The sequence below is a fragment of the Orycteropus afer genome, unplaced genomic scaffold (genome assembly GCF_000298275.1).
Source record: "Orycteropus afer afer isolate SDZICR_OR568_19922 unplaced genomic scaffold, OryAfe1.0 scaffold00218, whole genome shotgun sequence".
Classification (NCBI taxonomy): Eukaryota; Metazoa; Chordata; class Mammalia; order Tubulidentata; family Orycteropodidae; genus Orycteropus; species Orycteropus afer.
Window position 1 is genome coordinate 5398730 of NW_006921805.1, and position 7098 is coordinate 5405827.

Sequence of the window (7098 nt, forward strand, 5' to 3'; positions counted from 1 at the left end):
AGTTGACTGCTCACCAGAAGGCTGGCGGTTCAAACCCACCAGCCACTCCTTGGAAGGAAGGTTGGGCAATCCTACTTCTGTAGTGATAGTGTCTCGGAAACCCAAGGAGGGGTCGCTATTAGTCGGGGCCGACTCGACAGCAAACAACAACAATAACAACAACATGCACATATCAAAAAAAAAAAAGGAAAGAAACAAAATCAACATTCTAACTCAGCAACTCCAACAATTAGAAAAAGAGCAACAAAAGAAACCTATAGTATCCAGAAGTAAGAAAATAATAAAGATCAGAGCAGAAATAAATGAAACAGAGAACAACAACAACAAAACAATAGAGAAAATCAACAAAATAAGAAGGTGGTTCTTTGAAAAGATTAACAAAATTGACAAACCATTGGCAAATCTAACAACAACAGAAAAAGGATAAGATGCAAATAACATGAATAATAAGTAAAAAGGGTGGCATAACAACAGAAATAACTGAAATAAAAAAGATAGTGTTTTGGTTACCTAGTGCCACTCTAACAGAAGTACCACAAATGTGATGGCTTGAACAATCAGGGATTTTATTCTATTATAGTTTTGGAGGCTAGAAGTCTGAGTTCAAAGTACCAGGCTCTAGGGGCTGGGTGAAAGCCCCTCAGCCTTGGGTTTCATCTCTGTGTCTTGCTCCTGGCCCACTATAGCTAGAGGCATCTCCTCACTCAGGCAGCTACTAGCTGTTGAGGCTGACAAACCCAAAGACGACAAGTGAAAAGGCACAGTCCTGATATTACCAAACCACACGGCAGGTCATTAATTCAAGTCCATTAAAAGTCCCAGGGCTGGCAAGGCAACATGGCAGGCTACTGAGTAACGACTTGGCTACATGCAGGGTTCAAGTGTACCATCAACTGGAGACCTTCCTCAACATTGCTTTTTATACACTGGAAGCAGCCCATATCTCTAAAGCAGCTACTCAGCTGCTCCAGTAGATTCCATCATGGAGTTAATTACCAATTTCACCATGTTTCACTCAACCAGGCCCAGCCAAGTTGACACACAATCTTAACTACCACAGATATTGACAGAATATTATGAAGAACTGTACTCCAACAGATTCGAGAACCTAGAAGAGATGGACAAATTTCTAGAAACATAAGACCTACCTAAACTATCACAGTTGGAGATAAAATATTTGAACAGACCCATGGCAAAAGAAGGCAAAAGAAGACATTGAGCAGGTCACAAAAAAACTTTCCACAAGAAAAAGTCCTGGCCCTGATGGCTTCACTGGAGAATTTTACCAAACGTGCAGGGAAGAGTTGACACCTATACTACTCAAACTATTCCAGAACATAGAAAAACATGGAATATTTTCAAATTCATTTTATGAAGCAAGCATAACACTTATACTAAAACCAGGGCAAGACACCACTAAAAAGGAAAAGTACGGACCAATACCCTTCATGAATAAAGACACAAAAATCATCAACAAAATCCTAGCCAACAGAATTCAGCAACATATCAAAACAATAATACATTCTGACCAAGTGGAATTCATACCTGGTATGCAAGGATGGTTCAACATCACAAAAACAATCAATGTAATCCACCACATATGCAAAACAAAAGAAACATATGATTTTATCAGTTGACACAGAAAAGACATTTGATAAAATCCAACACCCTTTCCTGTTCAGAACTCTCAGCAAAATAGGGATAGAAGGGAAATTCTTCAACATAGTAAGGGGCATATATGCAAAGCCAACAGCCAACATTATTGTTAATGAAGAAAGACTCAAAGCATTCCCCTTTTGAACAGGAAACAGATAAGGATGCTTCTATCACCACTTTTATTTAACATTGTATTCGAATTCCTAGCCAGGACAATAAGACAAGGAGAAAAAAAGGCGTCCAAATTGGAAAAGAAGTAAAGTGATCTCTATTTTCAGATGACATGATCCTATACATAAAAAACAAAGACACTCAGCAAAAAAATTACTGGAACTAATAGGTTCAATGAAGTGGCAGGATACAGGGTCAACATAAAAAAAAAAAATCAGTTGGATTCTTCTACAAAAACAAAGAAACCTCTGAAAAAGAAATAAGGAAAACAATACCAGTTATAATAGCTATCAGAAAGATAAAATATGTAGGAATAAATCTTACCAGAGACACAAAGGACCTATACAAAGAAAACTATTAACCACTACTACAAGAAACTACAAGAGATCTACATAAATGGAAGAATCTGCCCTGTTCATGGATAGGAAGACTGAATATTGTGAAAATGTCAATACTGCCCAAATCAGTCTACACATTCAATGCAATCCTGATCCAGATATCATCAACATTTTTTAAGGATATGGAAAAACCAATTATTGACTTCATATGGAAAGGAAAGAGATTGCATAAGGAAAGCAATGCTGAAGAAGAGAAACAAAGTGGGAGGTCTCACACTCCTGGATCTCAAAACCTGCTATACGGCCACAGTAGTTAAAACAGCCTGGTATTGGTACAATGATAGACAGATAGGCAAAGAGAACAGAATAGAAAACCCAGAAATAGACCAATCCATCTATGGACAGTGGATCTTTGACAAAGGACTAAATCCCATTAAATGGGAAAGAGAGAGCCTCTTTAACAAATGATAGTGGCAAAACTGGATATCCACCTGCAGAAAAATGAAACAAGACCCGTACCTTACCCCATACTCACAAACAAACTAAAGTTGTATCAAAGACTTAAATGTAAAAACCCAAAAGTATAAAGCTCATCAAGGATAAAACAGGGGAAAATCGAGGAGCCCTAATTTACAGCATAAGTAGACTATCAAGTGTAACCCAGAATGCACTGGCAGTGGAAGAGAATAGAGGCAAATACTAGTATATGCACAATATTTCATTACCGCTAACACCAAACGCCAGGCTACAGAAAAATGCATACACAACTGAGAAGATTGGGTGGGGGTTGGCAAACAGGAATGTGTCCTAGACCAATGATAGATTTAGCTGAAGATAATCTTGCATAGATACTAGTGATACAAAATAACCACAGTCATTACAGAAGCAATACAAGACAGAGTTGGAGTAATCCCTCAGAGACAGCCGAACACCTTGGGAGAGAGAACCACTAGGTCTGCCAACTCAGGACCATAGTATTGGGGGACATCAGGCTCAATTGGCACAACATAGTACATAAAAATCTTGTTCCACAACCTACTTTGGTGAGTAGCGGCTGGAGTCTTAAAAGCTTTTGAGCAGATATCTGAGATACAGCTACAAAAACAAACTTTTGTCTGAAAGGAAGAAGAGTGAAGAAAATTAAGGCATTTGGAAACAATTACTCCGAGGATATGACAGACTTCAAGACCACATGAACTAGATGGTGCCTGGCTACCAATGCCAACCACTCAGGAAGGAATCAAACCTGGAGATCCTAGATAGGGTGGGAGCAAAAACATGGAACAAAACTCAAAAACATAATAATGACCAGAATTACTGATCAGATGGAGTCTGGTGGGACCCCCAAGACTATGGCCCTGGGATACTCTTCAGGGCTGGGATAGGACTCACTCTCAAGGACTGGCCCTCACCCCAACAGTAGAAAGGCTTATATGCCCAATTCAGGGCAATGCACCCACCTACTCTACCAAGGTACACTCCTTGGAGCAATTGGCCACAGGGCACCAGACTGGCAGCATTCACATGGAGGCAAAGCTGGATAGATAGGAGTGCATAGTTAAAAAGGGCACTGAGCAGGGGGTCACAGGGAAGGGAGAGGAGGAGAGTGGCTAGGGTTGGGGATGGTAATCAGGGCATGAAATCAAACGTACATGAACTGTTGAATGTAAAACAAATTCTGCTCTGTAAATTTGAACCCAAAACACAATTAAAAAAGAAAGAAAGAAAGAAAGATAACGTTATCTGCTACATAAGTAAAACAAAGGAAGATAACAACATGATTATATCATTGATGCAGAAAAGGCATTTGATAAAATTCAACACCCATTCCTGATAAAAACTCTCAGCAACATGGGAAAAAGTAACATTCCTTATGTAATGTAATAAAGGGCACATACACAATACCAATGGCCAACATTATTCTCAACGGAGAGAGACTGAAAGCATTCCCCTTTTGAATAGGAAGCAGACAAGGATGGGCTTCATCATCACTCCTATTCAATATTTTACTGGAAGTCCTAGCAAGGGCAATATATAGAGAGTAAATGAAACAAATCCAAAATTTAAAAAAGAAAAACTATACCTGTTTGCAGATGATACTATTCTATGCATAGAGAACAAGAAAGCTACTGGACCTAATAGAAGGATTCAACAAAGTGGTACTGTACAAGATCAACATACAAAAATCAGCTAGATTCCTCTACACTAATAAAGACAGTTCTGAAAAAGAAATGAGGAAAACAGTACCATTTGCAATAGCTACCAAAAGAGGAAATACTTAGGAATAAACCTAACCAGAGATTCAAAAGATTTATGTAAAGAAAAATACAAAACACTGTTGCAAGAAACCAAAAGAGACCTACATAAATGGAAGAACATACCATCCTCATGGATAGTAAAACTTAACAGTGTGAAAATGTCAGTACAACCCAAAGTGATCTACAGATGAATGCAATCCTGATTTGGATTTCATCAACATTCTTTAAAGACATTAAAATCTACCAAATGTATATGGAAAGGAAAGAGATCCTTCGTAAGTAAAACACTACTGAAGAAGAAAAATAAAGCAGGAGGTCCCATACTTCCTGATCTCAGAACCTGCTATGCAACTGTGGTAGTCAAAACAGTCTGATACGGGTACAACAGAAACATAGACCCCTGGATCAGAATTGAAAACCCCAAAATAAATAGGACAGTTAATTTTTGTATGTTGATCTTGTATCCTGCTGCTATGCTGAATCTTTCAATTAGTCCCAGTAGTTTTCTTGCTGAGTCTCTGGGATTTTCTATGTATATCGTATCATCTGCAAATAGCCATAGCTTTACTTCTTCTGATTTGGATCCGATTTGGATGCATTTTATTTCCCTGTCTTGCCTTACGGCCCTGGCAAGGAGTTCAATACAATGTTGAATAGAAGTAGTGATAGATAACATCCTTGTCTGATTCTCGTTTGCACGGAGGGTGCTTTTCTCCATTGATAATAATGAGGTCTTCTGCTTTTGCAAAAATACCCTTTATTATGTTGAAGAATTTCCCTTCTATTCCAATTTTGCTAAGAGTTTTATCAGGAGTTGGTGTTGGATTTTATCAAATGCCTTTTCTGCATCAATTGATATGATCGTATGGTCCTTATTCTTTATTTTACTTATGTGATGGATTATGCTGATTGTTTTTCTAACATGGAACCATCCTTGCATACCTGTTATGATGTATTATTTTTCTGTTATATTATTTTTGTATGTCATATTGTATTATTTTTTTGATATATTGTTAGAGTCTCTTGGCTAGGATTTTGTTGAAGGTTTTTCCATGTATATTCATGAGGGATATTGGTCTGTAGTTTTCTTTTTTAGTGGTGTCTTTGCCTAGGTTTAGTATCAGGGTTATGCTTGCTTCATAAAACAAATTTGGGAGGATCCCATTCTTTTCTATAATTTGGGATAGTTTGAGTAGGATTGGTGTCACCTCTTCTCTGAACATTTGATAGAATTCTCCAGTGAAGCTTTGTGGGCCAGCAGCTTTTTTTTGTTGATAGTTTTTTTTTTTTTTTTTAATGATCTGTTCAATTTCTTATGGGTCTGTTCAAATTTTCTACCTCAGTCTGTGTTAGATAAGGTAAGTAATGTGTTTCTAGTAAACTGTCCATTTCTTCTAGGTTTTCAAATTTGTTGGAGTACAGTGTTTCATAGTATCCTGATATTATACTTTTTATTTCTGTTGGCTCTGTTGTGACATTGCCCATTTCATCTCTTATTCATATTACTTGTACCTTCTCTTTCTTTTCATTTGTTAAATTTGTGAGTGGTTTGTTGATTTTATTAATCTTTTGAAAGAACCACCTTCTAGTCTTGTTGATTTTATTGTTTTTCTGTTTCATTTATTTCTGCTCAAATCTTTATTATTTATTTTCTTCTGGTGACTGGATACTGTTTTTTTTTTTTTTTGGTTCTATTTCTGTTTGTTGGAGTCATTAGGGTTAAGGTGTTGATTTGGGTTCTTTCTTCTTTTTTGATGGCATGCATTTACTGCTATAAATTGCCCTCTTAGCATTGCTTTTGCTGTGTCACAAAAATTTTGGTATGTTGTGCATTCATTCTTGTTTGACCCAAGGAATTTTTTAATTTAATTTTTATTTCTTCTATTATCCAGTGGGAGCTCGGGTAGCATAGTGCCTAAGGCACTTGACTGCTAACCAGAAGGCTCGTGGTTCAAACCCACTAGCCACTCCTCGGAAGGAAGATGGGGCAATCTACTTCCGTAGTGATGTTGTTGTTGTTATGTGCCGTCGAGTCAGACCCGACTCATAGCGACCCCTTCTTGGGTTTCCGAGGCAGTATCACTACAGAAGTAGATTGCCTCATCTTCCTTCCGGGAGTGGCTGGTGGGTTTGAACCACCAGCCTTCTGGTTAGCAGTCAAGTGCCTTAGCCACTATGCTACCAGAGCTCCCTCCATAGTGATACTGCCTTGGAAACCTAAGGAGGGGTCACTATGAGTCGGGTCCGACTCGAGGTCACTAACAATTATCCAGTAGCTTTAAAGCATGATGTTATTCTAATTCTATATGCTCGCTTTTTTCCCCTTGATCTTCCTGTTGTTGATTTCTAATTTTATAGCATTTTTATCTGAGAAGGTATTTTGAAGTTTTTCTGTCTTTAAATTTATTGAGGCTTGCTCTGTGACCCAACATAAAGTCTATTCTGGAGAGTGTTCCACATGCATTGGAAAAGAATGAATATTTTGCTATTGTTGGGTGAAGTACTCTGTATATGTTTATAAGATTAAATTGGTTCATTGTATTCTTTATTTCTTCTGTGTCTTTGTTGAGTTTCTGGTTGTTCTATCCTTCATTGAAAGTGGTGTATTAAAGAGCTCTGGTAGCATAATGGCTAAGTCACTTGCCTGCTAACCAGACGGCTGGCGGTTCAAACCC